Source organism: Mirounga leonina, unplaced genomic scaffold, assembly GCF_011800145.1.
Source record: "Mirounga leonina isolate KUSES-001 unplaced genomic scaffold, KU_Mleo_1.0 Mir_82, whole genome shotgun sequence".
NCBI lineage: Eukaryota > Metazoa > Chordata > Mammalia > Carnivora > Phocidae > Mirounga > Mirounga leonina.
The window spans coordinates 46,283,810-46,303,438 of record NW_023270825.1 but is presented as its reverse complement, the minus strand read 5'-3'; the positions used below and the strand labels follow the sequence as shown (position 1 = coordinate 46,303,438).

Genomic DNA, 19,629 nt, shown 5'->3' with positions numbered 1-19,629 from the left:
TACAGAGATGTAACTAGGCAACCAGTAACCACACTTAGCCAGGGCACAGCATCCAAACTTCATAGCCATTGCATCATTTAAAAAAAATACCATTTAAATCTGCCTTTTAGCTCTGGCATATGCTGCCATGTAATCTTTAATTTCTTAGAAAATATCATGCAAACCCCCAACTGTAAAATGGAATGGTTCCTAGAAGCCCAGCATCCTCCGAAGTTAGTAGGGAAGTGTGCCTATAAGAACAGCAGTAACAGAGTTGAGAGATAGCTGCATGCACTGTGCTTTATCATTGGGAATTAAGAAGGTAGCTTTCATGTTTGGTGTGTGAAGGTGTAAGAGCTTAAAATCATATCCTCAGCGGGTAGCAGTGAACATTCCTCATGATATGATTAATGGAAAACATGTACAGTCACAGAGATGAAAACTGGCTTTTATTCTAGTGAAGTTGATTTTACTTTGCTGAAAGGGTGGTAACTAGAAATACCTAGTTTGATCAATAAACAAGAACTTACTGAAAGCTTTTTATGCATCAGACACTCTACGAGGTATATACTATATTCCTTTCCTGTGATACCCATGCTTTTAATTTAATTAGTTTTTGTATTATGAAAGGAATAGATGTGTAAGATTTTTAAAATTCAAGCAGTCGAGACAGACATAAATGAAAAATAAAAGTTTCTTTCCAAACACTAATTTCTAGCCCCACTCCCTGGAGGAGCACTGTTTTTTTTTTTTAAGATTTTATTTATTTATTTGACAGAGACAGAGATAGCAAGAGCAGGAGCACAAACAGTGGGAGTGGGAGAGCAGGCTTCCCTCCGAGCAGGGAGCCTGATGTGGGACTCGATCCCAGGACCCTGGTATCATGACCTGAGCCGAAGGCAGCCGCTTAACCGACTGAGCCACCCAGGTGTCCCTGGAGGAGCACTGTTAATAGTTTCTTGTGCATCTTCCAGAAATGTTGATCTTTTGGTTAATCTGTATTGAAAAGGTGAACATGATAAGTGCCACTAAACCATCTGTTAGTAATGCTCTTCTGGACTACATCTTTTAATTTGGAGATGCTACTTGAACTTCTTTTTGAGCTGTGCCTTTTGAAAACTGAAAAAATGTCAGCACCAAAGTGATGCCAATAGAGCATATAGTGGGAGGGAGGACCACACTGAAGAATGTCACTGTGTAATTTTAGCCTCCCTCAAATTTACATTTACAACTTAAGTAATAAACCTTAAGGGAGTTCTTTATAATTTTCAAAGTCATCTGGAGTACATTATCTCCCTGGATCCTGTTGATGACCCTGTGACGCAGGAATTATTTATTTTACGAAGGAGGGAGCTGTGGTTCTCAGAGGTTAAGTATGTTGCCCACGAGCACAGCTGATGAGGGACAGGATCAAGACTTGAAGCTGAGTCTATTCCAAGTTATATTCTTGAGCCAGACTACACCGATAACTGTGAGGAACAGAGAGGCCCGTGACACCTTGGTGGCTCCTGCGTGATGGGGCTGTGCTGTAAAGCAAGTGGACGCTGAGGTTGCCCTCAGAAGATCTGGTTATGAAGCCATTCTGATCCGGCCTCGGGGCAATTTATATAATGCCCAGTACATACAAATTAGGGTGGCTGGCGCTCTCCTCGCAGTTTCCTCACTGGCTCTGTCTATTCCTGTTTTGTTTGTTTGTTTGGGTAATACTGGCCTCAAGGGTGGGGATTTGACCCAAGCTGGGGAAGCCACAGTATTTCATCCCCAGACCACAGGAGACGGATCAAAGGGTGGACATGTGACCCAGCGGGGGCCAGTAGGTTCTTCCTCTGGAATATTCCAACCCAAGTTGAGGATGAGGTCCCATCCTTTCTCATCTCAAGGCAGTAAGAGTCACATAAGGCAGTGTTTCAGTCTGCTGAGAGAATGAAGTCTGATGCACAGAAGGGAAGCAAACGAGAGAGACAGATAATGGGAAAGGAGAGAGCTCATTAACAATCGGAGACCATGAATTCAGTTGATGTGAGTCAATACATTTCCATTTCCATTTTTTACTTAAGCTAGTTCAAGTTGCTACAAGTTGCTTCACGTTCTGAATGATATCTCCAGGTCTGTTTTCTCATCTGTAAAATGGGGGTTATGATACTTGCCCTGACTATATCGGAACTGCTGTAAAGATTAGTTGAGATAATGAATTGGAAAACACTCTGTAAATTGTAAAATTCTGCACAAATGCAAAGTGGTATTATTCATTGATATGTTGCATTGACTTAGGAAAAATCAAAAGCATGAATTTACCACTCATTTGGAAAATAAGAAGTGAGAACTTTGTGAGAGCCATCTGGTGTTATGCAAAATTAAATGGAAGCTGCCAGAGTCCTCCAGATTTTTTTTTTTTTTAATCTTCTTTCAAATACTCTTTGAGTTCTTATAGGCACTCATGATGAATATAAGAATAGAGCTTACCTTGCTGGCTCAAGTTAGTTCAAGCAGTTTCTCTTTTCGATATGTGGCTGTAATCGGGGGGCAGAAACACCCACCCACACATGCAAGCACACACATACTCAAACCAAACAAAAATAAAGCACCATATTAATATTTCAACATTTTAGCTTTTTTACTTAAGAGATTTGTGCTGCATGACATTTTGCCTTCATTAGAGAAAAATCATCAAAGAAAATCAGCCTTAAAGTAGTTATGTAGTTATTCTAGTTATAGAATTTTCTTCATTTGGGAATAATAGAGTTGGGTTAATTCTGGAGACAGGAGGTTAGTTGTTTTGGGCTTAGATGAGATCAGATCCATCTTTTTCCTTAATGGACTTATATCTTTGATATAAGCTCTCAGTAATCAAAATCTGTTCGAGATTATAATTTATGTCTGACACAGGAAGCATCACTTCATTTTTATAGCATTTTTTACTATATATGATAATACCTCTCAATGAAGGAAAACAGATGGTACCTCTGAAATCTCTTTCTTAGATTTGCCATTTAGGCAGTTTTTATTGTAGCAAACATCTCTTTCTTCATATTGATGGTTAGACTTCCCCAGAAGTGGTTTAAAGTCTCAATCTAAGTAATATATGCAGAAATGTGGAAGGCACCATGGAAATATGATTTGTAAGCATGAAGAAGGATGATATAGCAACCTGAAAATGTTTTACATCTCTCACATTTTAAAATCCAAGAAATGCATCCGCCACCTTTACTGTGCTCGTAAATCTTGTGAATGTGTCTTTGCCAGTGCAAAAAGTTTGAATCAGTGGTGTTTGAGCTCTCCATTCCACACCTCACCTAGCCGTTGTTTATTTTTGTCTGGGCTTGATATCAACCCCACGAATGTCAGTGTTTTCATATAAATCAAGGACTTGGAGTAAGTTCATTTTCTGAATAAGGCATACTCTTAGCCCTCAGAAAACGTCCACTGTACTGGAAACAATTGGCATCCTCAAACTGGTTAATTTTAGGAGAGCTTAATAAAGAGCATATTTATGAGGACATGGGCAGAGTATAGGGAAAGTGCACTTCTCTGGGGCTCCTTTACTATGTAAGGGACCGAAGGGAGGAGGGCTGGGAGGAGAGGCCTCCGGAGAGAAGCTATAGCCTCCAGGAAAGGGGTGGAGCCAGATTATAATGACCCTGGAGGTAGGGAATCCCAGGAAACCTATACACTGAAATGATCCTTTCTCCCTCTGAAGTGCTTGTGTTCCCCATTGGCCAAACCTGCTGGAAGACAAAGAACAAGGAAGTCCGCTGCTGAGTTCATACAGTTTAGTTTCCTAGGGCATAGAGCTTGGTGGAATGGGAGGGAGAATGGGTCTGAAGGGGCAAATGAAGATATCCAGCATAGTGGACCTTCCTTATAAAAGTCTTGCGTGAAAGAAATGGCCTTCCTTCCTCCCCCAAATTTAGCTATCTTACAAAAACAAATGTTTTAACCACCTTACATTTTTTAAATTAATTTTACTTAATCCGGGTTATAGCCCATGATCAAATGGACCCAAGCACAATGGTAGCATTTGGACAAAGTTCAGCTGTGTATGTGGTAAGATGATCAGGAGGCTGTACAGAGGTGAGGGAGCCGCTCTGGTGCTTGTCCCATACAGAGAGGGGACGGCAACCTCAACCTATAGCTCAAGTTTAGTGCTAGGGGTGGCCAAAAGTAGATAGACACCTCAGAGCAACTTGAATAGTCCACATTCTTGGACCTCCCATATTCAAAAGAGGGACCTATCATCCCAATGAAGTATAATGCTCAGCTAGTGAGTTGAATGGCCAGTTTTGTTTTGTCCAGCTTGCTTTTAATCTCAGATGAATTATTTTCACTTCTTTGACCCAGGGACCAGGATTACTTGCCTTGATCTAGTCCAGATTAACTGCTCTGATCCACTGAAAATGAATAAATCAACTGACTCAGACAAATCCCCATAATTGGAGAGGTATTTGTGGCAGCATACCGTGATAGGCACAAGAAAACAAATTTGGAATACCCCAGTAAAGCATGAACCTCTTCTCTAGGCCAGAAAATTCCCTGACTGGGGAAATGCTGGGACTCAGGGATTCCAGAAAGAAGAGTTGAGTCTGTAATAGGAACAGTGAGTGGCAGTGTGGTATAGAGAAAAGAAGGTGGGTTTGTGTGTTAAGATTTAGAGATCTCAGTTTAATATTGATGGCGGCCACCTTGGCAAATTATTGAACTTTCAATCTCAAGTTTCTTTATGTATAAAATAAGAATAATTTGACTTGTTACAAAATTAAAAGCCATATATGCAAAACAAAGGCAGTGTTTTCACACAGTAGTCATTCAAATACTTTTTTGGGGGTATACTCACTTTTTTAAAAAGTTTCTTAATAGTTTTATTGAGGTATAATTGACATACAGCAAATGATACATAATTAAAGTTGATGAGTTTTAACTGAATACACCCGTGAATCCATCACCATAATCAAGATAATGAGCATTTCCATCCCAGAGTTTCCTCATACCCGGTAACTATCTTTCCTTCCCATCCCCATCTTCAGGCAGTCACTGATCTGCCTTCTGTCACTCTAGAAGAGTTTACATTTTCTAGCATTTTACATAAATGCACTCATATTATGAGTTTTTTCTAGCTTTTTTTGCTCAGCATATTTGCAGGAGACACATCCATGTTGTAAGGATCAGTAGCTTGTTTCTATTATTATGGAGTAGTATTCTGTTGGATTGGTGTGCCACAGTTTGCTCACCGATTGGAGGATATGTTTTGTTTCCTTTTCCCTTCTTCTTTCTTCATTAATAGTGTAAGAAAAAATTCTCACATATTCCATGTTACCACAGTTGACATTTCCATTGATATCCTCTGGGAGTAGGGTGGCTTACAACAATTGGGTATAAATGCAGATATAACAGTAATTGTGTTTATTAATCCCTGGCTTAGGTTGATTCTGAACTGAAGCTCAGTTCCTTCTGCTTCCTTGGCTTTCTTTTGCTCTTTAAAAGAAATAAGCAACCTGGAGGATACAACCCAAATGTCCATCAACTGATCCCTGGATGAAATTGCGATGTATCTATATGATGCAATATTATTTGCATAAAAAAGAATGAAATACAGATTCATGCTTACAATGTGGATAAACCTTGAAAACATTATGCTAAGTAAAAGGAACCAGACACAACGGGCCAATGTTATATGGTTCCATTTATTGAAATGTGCAGAACAGTCAAATCCTTAGAGACAGAAAGTAGATTAGTGGTTACAGGGGCTGGGGTACCAGAGGGGGAAATGGGGAGTGACTGCTAATGGAAATGGGTTTTTTTAAGAGGTTGATAAAAATGTTCTGGAATAATAGTGGTGATAGATGTATAACTGAATATTCTAAAAGTTACACTTTAAAAGAGTGAATTATATAGTATGTGTATTATATTACAATGAAGCTGTTATTTTAAAAAGCAGTCTGTAAAACTGCTTGGAGATAGCAATTAATTTTCCTTTTTTTTTAATTTGCTAATGGAAAACTTAAGGCTATTTTCCTTATTGATCATGCTGCACCTGCATTTCCAGGTCTTGAGCACCACGTGGAACTTTCTAGCATTAGGAAGTAAAAATGTCATATCTGTAGATAAGCCGTATTTTGGAGGTAGTTCAGTATCATATAGTTTTGGTTTACTTGAGATGATAAGGGGCCTATAGCTATATTGACTTTTTTGTCTTTTCCTTTCCTTTTAAAACATGTATTCAGTTTGTCTAATCACCTTTTCCTCTGGCCTCACTTAACTAGATGCAGGATATCCTGTCAGTAAAGCATCTTAGCTAAATCAGAGTATTTACCAAACTCCTAACAGCAGTAGACAGAAGAGAGAGTAAAGTCGAAGTCCAAATATTCAAAATAATCCTTGGAAAGGAAAAGAAGCCAGTAGCTTAGAGTTGGTAGTGAGTCAGTCAGAGGTATAACTTATTTCAAGCAACTGTAGAGGATGGGAAATAAGACAGATTTCCTCCTTTTCTAATTGCCTTCCTTTACCTGGTGAAATACCGCCTTGTTTAGAATACCCTTAGCTGCCCCACTGCTGTGAATCAGGGACCAACACTGTAATGTCTGGATATAGAACTCCATGTGGTCTACTCTCAATAAATCAGTGTTTCCTGGGTAGTCGCGATTTGTAGTGGATAAAGGTCATTCTTTTCCTACTCTTTGCAATCTTAATAGCCATGGTTTGAGTGCTGGTGTCATTTTAAATCATAACGGGAATGAAAGGTATGACCCAGGGTGAAAGTAGAACCCATGGAACTCTACTCAGGAATGTTACCTTTGTTTTTTGCTGTAACTTAGCAAATGAAGTTTTCCGAAGGTGACATGTTGTTGATCTTGGATTTTCTGTGATATTTCGTCCAGCTTCTGGTGCACTACAAAAAAATTGCAATAAGAGAAATTTCTGTTTTACCTTGATCCTGGAAGAAGATGGCTCCGGGGACGTCCATTCATTTATGTAGTATATCCCTCCATTCTAGAAATACATATAGGGATATATTATATAAATCCATTCTAGAAATATATATATATAGGGATAGATGATATCTATTCATTCTAGAAATATATCCATTCATATATGTATTAAACATCTATAATGCAAAATATGCGGGGAAGATATTCAAATGACTTCTCCAGTAGTAGGACAGGCTTTGTAGGCATAAGCGGATGTTGACCTAGATTCTCTGTGTGTGTGTGTGCACATGCACGTGTGCATGAGTGAAACATACCATACATCAGAAGAATACGTGCACGTACACACATGCTAAAGACTACTAATAAAACAAGCACACATACATTTCCCCATCTTTCCCCCCCACTAGCTTTATTGATAAGTATCACTTTTAAAGACTCCCATTTTCTTATCGTTGTTCCTTTCCTCCTTTCTCCCCATTCCTAGAAAGCTGTAATCTGGACTTTTTATCATTCTCCAGCTTTTTTTTTTAATTGTTTAATTGTTTAGTGTTGCCGGTTTCTGAAATGGAATCATGCTTTTTCTCTTATTTGGAATTTATTTAATATTACGTTTTGATATTCACACAGGTGGATATATGCAGTTATACTTCATTTATTTTTTCTTTTTTTTATTATGTTATGTTAATCACTATACATTACATTATTAGTTTTTGATGTAGTGTTTCATGATTCATTGTTTGCGTATAACACCCAGTGCTCCATGCAGTACGTGCCCTCTTTAATACCGATCACCGGCTAAACCCACCCTCTAGAACACTCAGTTTGTTTCTCAGAGTCCATAGTCTCTCATGGTTTGTCTCCCCCTCCGATTTCCCCCCCTTCATTCTTCCCTTCCTGCTATCTTCTTCTTCTTTTTTTTTTTTTTAACATATAAGGTATTATTTGTTTCAGAGGTACAGGTCTGTGATTCAACAGTCTTGCACAATTCACAGCGTTCACCATAGCACATACCCTCCCCAATGTCTATCACCCAGGCACCCCATCCCTCCCACCCCCCACCACTCCAGCAACCCTCAGATTGTTTCCTGAGATAAAGAATTCCTCATATCAGTGAGGTCATATGATATATGTCTTTCTCTGATTGACTTATTTCGCTCAGCATAATACCCTCCAGTTCCATCCACGTCATTGCAAATGGCAAGATTTCATTCCTTTTGATGGCTGCATAATATTCTATTGTATATATATACACCATGTCTTCTTTATCCATTCATCTGTCGATGGACATCTTGGCTCTTTCCACAGTTTGGCTCTTGTGGACATTGCTGCTATAAACATCGGGGTGCACGTACCCTTGAGATCCCTACATTTGTATCTTTGGGGTAAATACCCAGTAGTGCAATTGCTGGATTGTATGGTAGCTCTATTTTCAACTTTTTGAGGAACCTCCATACTGTTTTCCAGAGTGGCTGCACCAGCTTGCATTCCCACCAACAGTGTAGGAGGGTTCCCCTTTCTCCACATCCCCGCCAACATCTGTCGTTTCCTGACTTGTTAATTTTAGCCATTCTGACTGGTGTGAGGTGGTATCTCACTGAGGTTTTGATTTGGATTTCCCAGATGCCGAGCAGTGCTGAGCACTTTTTCATGTGTCTTTTGGCCATTTGGATGTCTTCTTTGGAAAAATGTCTGTTCATGTCTTCTGCCCATTTCTTGATTGGATCATTTGTTCTTTGGGTGTTGAGTTTGATAAGTTCTTTATAGATTTTGGATACTAGCCCTTTATCTGATATGTCATTTGCAAATGTCTTCTCCCATTCTGTCCATTGTCTTTTGGTTTTGTTGACTGTTTCCTCTGCTGTGCAAAAGCTTTTTATCTTGATGAAGTCCCAATAGTTCATTTTTGCCCTTGCTTCCTTTGCCTTTGGTGATGTTTCTAGGAAGAAGTTGCTGCGGCTGAGGTCAAAGAGGTTGCTGCCTGTGTTCTCCTTTAGGATTTTGATGGACTCCTGTCTCATATTTAGGTCTTTCAACCATTTTGAGTCTATTTTTGTGTGTGGTGTAAGGAAATGGTCCAGTTTCATTCTTCTGCATGTGGCTGTCCAGTTTTCCCAACACCATTTGTTGAAGAGACTGTCTTTTTTCCATTGGACATTCTTTCCTGCTTTGTCGCAGATTAGTTGACCATAGAGTTGAGGGTCCATTTTTGGGCTCTTTATTCTGTTCCATTGATCTATGTGTCTGTTTTTGTGCCAGTACCATACTGTCTTGATGATGACAGCTTTGTAATAGAGCTTGAAGTCCGGAATTGTGATGCCACCAGCTTTGCTTTTCTTTTTCAACATTCTTCTGGCTATTCGGGGTCTTTTCTGATTCCATACACATTTTAGGATTATTTGTTCCATTTCTTTGAAAAAAGTGGATGGTATTTTGATAGGGATTGCATTGAATGTGTAGATTGCTCTAGGTAGCATTGACATCTCCACAATATTTGTTCTTCCAGTCCATGAGCATGGAACGTTTTTCCATTTCTTTGTGTCTTCCTCAATTTCTTTCATGAGTATTTTACAGTTTTCTGAGTACAGATTCTTTGCTTCTTTGGTTAGATTAATTCCTAGGTATCTTATGGATTTGGGTGCAATTGTAAATGGGATTGACTCCTTAATTTCTCTTTCTTCTGTCTTGTTGTTGGTGTATAGGAATGCCACTGATTTCTGTGCATTGATTTTATATCCTGCCACTTGACTGAATTCCTGTATGAGTTCTAGCAGTTTTGGGGTGGAGTCTTTTGGGTTTTCCACCTAAAGTATCATATCATCTGCAAAGAGTGAGAGTTTGACTTCTTTGCCAATTTGGATGCCTTTGATTTCTTTTTGTTGTCTGATTGCTGTGGCTAGGACTTTTATTTATTTATTTATTTTTAATTTTTTTTAAAGATTTTATTTATTTGACAGAGACACAGTGAGAGAGGGAACACAAGCAGGGGGAGTGGGAGAGGGAGAAGCAGGCTTCCCGCGGAGCAGGGAGCCCGATGCGGGGCTCGACCCCAGGACCCCGGGACCACGACCTGAGCCGAAGGCAGACGCTTAACCGACTGAGCCACCCAGGCACCCCTAGGACTTTTAATACTATGTTGAATAGCAGTGGTGATAGTGGACATCCCTGCCGTGTTCCTGACCTCAGAGGGAAAGCTCTCAGTTTTTCCCCATTGAGAATGATATTCGCTGTGGGTTTTTCATAGATGGCTTTTACGATATTGAGGTATGTATCCTCTATCCCTATACTCTGAAGAGTTTTGATCAAGAAAGGATGCTATACTTTGTCAAATGCTTTTTCTGCATCTCTTGAGAGGATTCTTGTTCTTTCTTTTATTAATGTATTGTATCACATTGATTGATTTGAGGATGTTGAACCAACCTTGCAGCCCAGGGATAAATCCCATTGGTCGTGGTGAATAATCCTTTTAATGTACTGTTGGATCCCATTGGCTAGTATTTTGTTGAGAATTTTTGCATCCATTTTCATAAAGGATATTGGTCTGTAATTCTCCTTTTTGATGGGGTCTTTGTCTGGTTTGGGGATCAAGGTAATGGTGGCCTCATAAAATGAGTTTGGAAGTTTTCCTTCCATTTCTATTTTTTGGAACAGTTTCAGAAGAAAAGGTATTAATTCTTCTTTAAATGTTTGGTAGAATTCCCCTGGGAAGCCATCTGGCCCTGGGCTCTTGTTTGTTGGGGGATTTTTGATGACTGCTTCAATTTCCTTAGTGGTTATAGGACTGTTCAGGTTTTCTATTTCTTCCTGGTTCAGTTTTGGTAGTTGATACATCTCTAGGAATGCATCCATTTCTTCCAGGTTATCTGATTTGCTGGCATATAGTTGCTCATAATATGTTCTTATAATTGTTTGTATTTCCTTGATGTTGGTTGTGATCTCTCCTCTTTCATTCATGATGTTGATTTGGGTCATTTCTCTTTTCTTTTTGATAAGTCTGGCCAGGGGTTTATCAATCTTGTTAATTCTTTCAAAGAACCAGCTCCTAGTTTCTTTGATCTGTTCTACTGTTCTTTTGGTTTCTATTTCATTGATTTCTGCTCTGATCTTTATTATTTCTCTTCTCCTGCTGGATTTAGGCTTTATTTGCTGTTCTTTCTCCTGCTCCTTTAGGTGTAGGGTTAGGTTGTGTACTTGAGACCTTTCTTGTTTCTTGAGAAAGGCTTGTATTGCTATATACTTTCCTCTTAGGACTACCTTTGCTGCATCCCAAAGATTTTGAACAGTTGTGTTTTCATTTTCATTGGTTTCCATGAATTTTTAAAATTCTTCTTTAATTTCCTGGTTGACCCATTCATTCTCTAGTAGGATGCTCTTTAGCCTCCTTGTATTTGAGTTCTTTCCGACTTTCCTCTTGTGATTGAGTTCTAGTTTCAAAGCACTGTGGTCCGAAAATATGCAGGGAATGATCCCAGTCTTTTGGTAGCGGTTGAGACCTGATTTGTGACCTAGGATATGATCTATTCTGGAGAATGTTCCATGGGCACTAGAGAAAAATGTGTATTCTGTTGCTTTGGGATGGAATGTTCTGAATATATCTGTGAAGTCCATTTGGTCCAGTGTGTCATTTAAAGCCTTTATTTCCTTGTTGATCTTTTGCTTAGATGATCTGTCCATTTCAGTGAGGGGGGTGTTAAAGTCCCCCACTATTATTGTTGTTGATGTGTTTCTTTGCTTTTGTTATTAATTGCCTTATATAATTGGCTGCTCCCATGTTAGGGGCATAGATATTTACAATTGTTAGATCTTCTTGTTGGATAGACCCTTTAAGTATGATATAGTGTCCTTCCTTATCTCTTATTACAGTCTTTGGTTTAAAATCTAATTTGTCGGGCGCCTGGGTGGCTCAGTTGGTTAAGCGACTGCCTTCGGCTCAGGTCATGATCCTGGAGTCCCGGGATCGAGTCCCGCATCAGGCTCCCTGCTCGGCAGGGAGTCTGCTTCTCCCTCTGACCCTCCTCCCTCTCATGCTCTCTGTCTCTCTCTCTGTCTCAAATAAATAAATAAATAAAATCTTAAAAAAAAAAAAATCTAATTTGTCTGATATAAGGATTGCCACCCCAGCTTTCTTTTGGTGTCCATTAGCATGGTAAATGGTTTTCCACCCCCTCACTTTCAATCTGGGGGTGTCTTTGGGTCTAAAATGAGTCTCTTGCAGACAGCATATCAATGGGTCTTGTTTTTTTATCCAATCTGATAGACTGTGTCTTTGATTGGGGCATTTAGCCCATTTACATTCAGGGTAACTATTGAAAGATATGAATTTAGTGCCATTGTATCACCTGTAAGGTGACTGTTACTGTATATTGTTTGTGTTCCTTTCTGGTCTATGTTGCTTTTAGGCTCTCTCTTTGCTTAAAGGACCCCTTACAATATTTCTTGTAGGGCTGGTTTCATGTTTGCAAATTCCTTTAGTTTTTGTTTGTCCTGGAAGCTTTTTATCTCTCCTTCAATTTTCAGTGACAGCCTAGCTGCTTATAGTATTCTTGGCTGCATATTTTTCTCATTTAGTGCTCTGAATATATCATGCCAATCCTTTCTGGCCTGCCAGGTCTCTGTGGATAGGTCTGTTGCCAAGCTAATGTTTCTGCCATTGTAGGTTATAGATCTCTTCTCCCTAGCTGCTTTCAGGATTTTCTCTTTGTCTCTGAGACTCGTAAGTTTTACTATTAGATGTCGGGGTGTTGACCTATTTTTATTGATTTTGAGGGGGCTTCTCTGTGCCTCCTGGATTTTGATGCCTGTTTCCTTCCCCAAATTAGGGAAGTTCTCTGCTATAATTTGCTCCAATATACCTTCTGCCCCTCTCTCTTTCTTCTTCTGGGATCCCACTTGTTTTAATATTGTTTCATCTTATGGTATCACTTATCTCTTAAATTCTGCCCTCGTGATCCAGTAGTGGTTTATCTCTCTTTTTCTCAGCTTCTTTATTTTCCATCATTTCGTCTTCTATATCACTAATTCTCTCTTCTGCCTCATTTATCCTAGCAGTTAGAGCCTCCATTTTTGATTGCACCTCATTAATAGCCTTTTTGATTTCGACTTGGTTAGATTTTAGTTCATTTCTCCAGAAAGCATTTCTCTAATATCTTCCATGCTTTTTTCAAGCCCAGCTAGTATCTTTAAAATCATCATTCTGTACCCTAGTTCCGACATCTTACTAATGTCCGTATTGATTAGGTCTCTGGCAGTCAGTACTGCCTCTTGTTCTTTTTTTTGAGGTGATTTTTTCCATCTTGTCATTTTGTCCAGAGGAGAATAGATGAATGAGAGAACAAAATGCTAACAGGGTAACAACGTCCCCAGAAAAATATACACTAAACAAATCAGAAGAGACCTCAGACCAGGGGAAAAGAAAGGGAAAGGAAGAAAAAAGAAAAAAAAAAAGAGAGAAAGGATAAAAACAAACAAACAAAAAACCCAGAATATGATCAAATATGATCAGGCTGGTGCATAGATCAGTGCCACACACTAGATTTTGGGCGTATTTTGGTCTGTTAGAAGAAAGTGCCTCCCAAAATTTCAAAGAAAGAAAAACTTATATATGTACAAAAATAAGGGTTAATATGATGAAGGGATGGAATATGACTGTAAAGATGAAAATTATAAAAGATTTTATAAAAGGAATTGATAAGATAAGAAGTTGGTTGAAAAAAGAAAGAAGAGGATTTTTTAAAAAAAAGAGGAGAGAATGTGATCAGGCAGGAGACTAGAACAAAACCATGCACTAGAGATTTAGAGTATATTTTGGTCTGTTAGAAGAAACTATCCCAAAATTTTAAAGAGAGAACAACTTATATATATACATACCAAAAATAAGGTTAACTACTACGAAGGGATAGGATATGACTCTAAGAATGAAAAATAAAAAAGATTTTTTTTTTTAAAAAGGGATTGATAAGATGTTGGTTGAAAAAGGGAAAAAGAAAAATTCAAAAGAAAAAAAAGACTTCATTTATTTTCACCTCTATCAAGTATTAATTAGTATATCAGTATTGCTCTTCCACTGTATGACATATACAACATTTGATCCATTCTACCCATTTTGGTTGCTTCCAGCTTCTTGCTCTCCTGAAAGTGCTCTTGTGTACCCTTGGTACATGTGTCTTAATCTTCAGCCAGGAGTTTTCTACGACATGTGCTTTGGAGTTCAGTTGCTAGGTCATAGAATATGCAACGTTCAACTTTATTAGGTAATGCCATAGTTTTAAAGTGGTTACACCAATTTATTCTTCATTAGTGGTGTAAAAGTGTTTTTGTTGTTCTCTTGTCATACTTAATGTTCTCTGAATTTTCATTTTTACTAGTCTTGTTGCAAATTATTCTGAAATTCTGTTTTTTAAATAACAAAGAATTGGTTGAGGTTTTTGCTTTGAACTAATATGGTGAAAGAGACAAGGAAATAAATTGGTTTTTGTTTGCTACATTTGATAAAGTTAAATAGATCATTGCTATAGAGGCACCTGGGTGGCTCAGTTTGAGTGTCTGCCTTTGGCTCAGGTCATGATTCTGGGGTCCTGGGATTGAGCCCCAGGTGTAGGGTGCCCAGCTCATTGGGGAGCCTGCTTCTTCCTCTCCCTCTGCTCCTCCCCCTGCTCATGCTCTCTCTTGCTCTGTCTCTCAAATGAATAATAATTAAAAAAAAAAAAAAGAAAATTAAAGACCATTGCTATAGATTTTGCCCCTAGATATAGGTGTTCAAGTAATATCCAGCCTGAGCATCTTATTTCTTTGCTATTTTTTCTTTAATTTTTTTCCTTATTAGATATTTTTAATTTGCAAGTTTAACAGGTAAAACAGTGCAAAGATGTATGAAAAGTTGTTTATTTACAGTTTCCTTCCTTATCTCCTCCCTTCTCCAGATAACTAGTGTCAGTGCCCTGGGCTGTATCATTTCACATTTTTTTCATGCTCATACATATGGAATAAACATATGTAGGTTGTGACCTATGAAATTGCCATTTTATTAGATCAAAAGCAGTTGAATATCAGCAATTTTGTATAGCTCCATCACAAACACATATCAGCAATTTCCTACAGTGAAATAACACACACGTGCATACTGTGATTTTGAAGATTTTTCCAATGTAATTTTACCATCAACTATGTTTTACATGGCAAATATCACATTCACCCAGCTCATTGGTATGGATCTGACTCACTCATGTTAATGAGTGCATCATGTTCAGTGCATTGTCCCCTGTGGAGAGAAATTAACCTTGTCTCCCTTGGTTGTGGTTGTATGTCCCCTGACTGATATATCTTTATACACCAGTGCTTCATTCTGGTTGCATCCCAGCGTGGAGGTGGGGCATGGGGAGCAGTGTTGTTGAGTCAAAGAGCACATATATCTCAAATTTTAAAATACGTTACCAGATTTCTTTCCAAAAGAGTTGTACCAGTTCAGGTTCCCACTAGCAAGTATGAGACCCCTTGTTTCCTATATTCTGGTGACTACTGGGTATTATTACTCCACTGGGTGAAGAATGCTATTCTATTTTAATTGATATCCCTTGAATTTTGGTGAGGTTGAGCATATTTTCAAATGCTTTTATTGCTCTTTTGCATTTCTTCTGTGAATTTTCATTTCTTATCTTTTACCCATGTTTCTGTAAAGTTATCTGACTCCTTAATTTGTAGGGGGCTTTTCATTTATTAGTGATAGTAAGACTTTGCTCTGTGTGTTGTAGTTACTTATTTCCTGGTCTCTCATTTGCCTTTGATTTTGTTTATAGTCTCTTTGCCATACAAAAAAATATTTTTTATATTTAGTCACATCTGTGTATCTTTTTCTTTATGGTTTCTTATCTTGTTTAGGGAGGTTTCCTTTATCTAAGGTAACATAAATATTCTCCTAACTCTTCTTCTAATACTTTTATTGCCTTACTATAGGTATATATTAAATCCACCTGGAATATATTTTGTGTATGGTGTCAGGTAGGAATATAACTTTGTTCTTTCAAATGCGTATCCAGTCTGATGGCACCATTTATTTTTAAAACCGTCTTTTCTCTACTGAATTGCAATGCCACCATAGTCCTATATTGTTTCATATATACTTATACAAATTTCTGTACCTTGCATTATAGTTCCTGGCTCAATCTTCTATTCTTGTGTCAATATGATACTGTCTTGATTCCAGTAATTTTGTTTTAGGTTGTAATATATAGAAAAGCAACCAAGTCCCATTTTACTCTTGTTTTTCAATATTTCTTGGTGTTATTTGGCTTTTTTTTTTCCATATAAACTTTAAGGTCATTTTGTTACAGTCTAAAAAGGGGATAACAACCATTGGAGATTTGGATTAAAACTGCATTAATCATATATTAATTTGGAAAGGATCAACCTTTTTTGTATTCTTTTTTTCCCCATGTCTCTCTGTTCCAAGTCTTGTTTTACATCTTTCAAAAATATTTTATAATGGTTTTCAAATAGATACTGAACTTTAAAAAAAAGTGTTCTTCAGTATATGAGAGTTTTTGTTTCTTTTAGAATTGGTAATTTGGTTAAATGGCTAGATATAAGATAAATATAAAAATATATAGCTTTTCTTCTCTTAGTGCTAAAACTTGTTCTTAGACTAAAATACAGAGGAATTCCTAGTTCTAGTCCCTAGGGATAGATGTGATAAGCTGACTTAAAGAATATTAAAGAAGAGCTTTGCTGCTATGGGGCAGCATTATTGTAGCTGAAAGCAGTCCTCTGAGCTTGGTTAAGCATGTTGTTTCTTCATTTGGTTCTGGAGTAGCCAAGACTTTCTTAAAAGTAGGATCTTAACAGAGGAGACTATTTACATTTCAATTTTCTTTGAAACATAACTTTATCTGTTGAACAGAGCTTCACAAAGACAAAATCTTAAGGTATAAGGTAGATGAGGAATATTACTTATTGTAAGAATTTTATCATCAGTTTAAAAAAAATACCTACAGTACTCCTGTATTTACTTTTATTTTATTTATTTTATTTATTTTTTAAAGATTTTATTTATTTATTTGAGAGAGAGAATGAGAGAGAGCGAGCACATGAGAGGGGAGGGTCAGAGGGAGAAGCAGACTCCCCGCCGAGCAGGGAGCCCGATGAGGGACTCGATCCGGGGACTCCAGGATCATGACCTGAGCCGAAGGCAGTCGCTTAACCAACTGAGCCACCCAGGCGCCCCTGTATTTACTTTTAAAGAGTAGAATTTACAAGTAAAAATTTTTTAGAAACCAGTGGCTTAAGTGGTGGTATAGACAGCCTTCTTCATTGTAAGCTTATTAAAGTGCCCATGAAAATGTCTCAAAAATCTTCAATAAAATAACCTCAGTATCCAAAAAAAAAAAAAAAGGGAAAAAGAATTTTCAAAATAACCCAATGAATTTTTAAATGTTGGAACTCCAAAGAACAAAATTATAAAAGAATATTAAAAAAATAAACTTTAAAATTGTCTGATGCAGAACAACCAAAAAGTCTCAGTTGAAATTCAAGAAATGACTTAAATATACTCTACATGATAATAAAGAAGATAGAAAACCATGAAACAAAGGCCATGTAGTAAAAATTGCAATACAATTAAGGGCATTTCTAGAAGTAGTAAAGAGTTAACATAGAGAACTTCCAAATAGTTAAATTAGGGAAGTGTGATTATTAACTGAAGATTCAAATCTAACATTAGATGGCTTAAGTAAATATGTATAAATAATGGCAGACCACAGTGACTTATTTCTAGAATTGAGCACAGTGTTTTAACTTAAAATTAACAGAGTAAGTACTTAAGCTAACAGAAGAAATATATTTTAAAGAATCAACAATTGAAGGTAAGAAGTGTTTCCAGAATTGATCAAAGGCTTAGACTATACATGGATGTTAACATCTAGAGAAAAATATCAAGACAATACTTATAACATTTTCAAACTTTAGTGAAGAAGATATCTTATAACATCTGGAAGAAAGGCCAGATAATATTCAAAATACTGATTTCAGATGCAGCTGCAATTGAGACCATAAACTCCCCAGGGAAATGAAACATCTGCAGTTCCCTTTATGGAAAAAATTATCCAGGCAAGATGTCATTCATTTGGGAAAGCTAAAGAAAGATTTTCACATATCCCACCAACCCTAAATATCACTGACCTTATGCTTTGGGTCCCAAATAGGAACTTCTTCATACTGTGGCTGCCTTATCAACTCTCAGTATGAGAGACTAGAAACTCTAAGTAGGAAGGATCAGTGCTCTGACCACAGGCCCATTGCAGAATAAGATGGTTATGTGATTGAAAACTTAAAGGGGGGGCGCCTGGGTGGCTCAGTTGGTTAAGCGACTGCCTTCAGCTTAGGTCATGATCCTGGAGTCCCTGGATCGAGTCCCTCATCGGGCTCCCTGCTCAGCAGGAAGTCTGCTTCTCCCTCTGACCATCCCCCCTCTCATGCTCTCTCTATCTCATTCTCTCTCTCAAATAAATAAATAAAATCTTTTAAAAAAAAAAAAGAAAACTTAAAGGGAACTAATATTTAGAGAGTATCTACTATGTATCAGGTTCTTTAGAGTACATCATTTCGTTTAATCTTCACACCTCTGGTGGGATGGTCCCTTTGTTCCAGATGAGAAAACAGTCTTGGATTAAATAACTTGCTTTATTAAGTAATAGTCAAAATTTGAATACATGTCTTTCTGACCTGCAAGAAAAATAGAAGTTTCAGAATAACAGTCCAAAGACAGAACGAAATAAGATGGAGAAGGGCTTTTTTACTCATTTAAAGAAGCGTAAGAATTTGGGGCTTTATCATGGCTATAACCAGAAATCAACAGAAAAATGAATTTGATGATCGTCATGATTGTGTGCATGTGTGCATGTGTGTGTGTTAGTGTACAGATCTGGTTTAAGTAGAAATAGTTTTATTCAATGCTTTCTTCCCTACATATTTCAAAAGAGATGGAAGTATATATTACAGTGTTTAGTTAATACCACTGGCATGTATTAAGCAAAAGTAAGAAATAGCAAAAATAAGAGGAAATAATGATAGATGATGGTCCAAATATAACAATCATAACATATCACTTATCCCACATGAAAAAAATGCACTTAAAAGGTCATATATTCAAATATAAGGTAGGTCTATGATACATTAATTAAACAATAAGGAGACTGAGAATAGTGATATCTGAGAACTAATATCACAACAAAATGGCTAAAGGGGAAAAATGTTAGAAACAAAAGGAACAAGCAAGTAACACTGACATGCACAAGTGGTGGTATTAGGTTGGGGTCTGCTTTGGGTGGCATCGTTCCAAGAGTGAAGGTCAACTTATCATGGGGCGTATTCCAAGAGCCCTGAGAGCCAGGGAAGATCTTTGGCCTCTTGAAATTTAGGAATGAATATTGTATACCTCCTGGTTTACTAACACAGAGTACAGTTAGACAGTCATGCTTTGTCTGCCCTGAGATACAGTGGAGTCACCATTCATTCCCTAACAGTTAGGAAATATATGAGTTTCCTTGGTTTGAACATCTTGGAGACAAAGACACTTTCTGAGGTCAGCCAGCTGTAAAAGAGATTGCTCCAAAGCTAATGAGAATGAAACTGGATTTGGAGGCAGGGTTGCCGCATCGCACAACTCCAGGGAGAATAAATCTGTGATGCAAAAAGGGTGACATTAGAATTAAGTGGTGTCAGGTGAGCAGGTTATACAGTT

At 37.7% G+C, this 19,629-nt stretch overlaps 1 protein-coding gene across 3 annotated transcripts in view; it reads left to right on the top strand.

Annotated features, from left to right (window-relative positions):
* GNG2 (G protein subunit gamma 2) overlaps positions 1-19,629 on the top strand; it is a 120,480-nt gene that overhangs the window by 22,644 nt on the left and 78,207 nt on the right. Inside the window, exon 1 of one of the 3 annotated variants that reach the window (XM_034993158.1) lies at positions 839-1,998. The exons of the other annotated variants lie outside the window; for them this stretch is intronic. The gene's annotated coding sequence lies outside the window, so the exon portion shown is untranslated. Of the gene's footprint in view, positions 1-838; positions 1,999-19,629 lie in introns of those variants that run through there. 3 annotated transcript variants of the gene reach the window in all.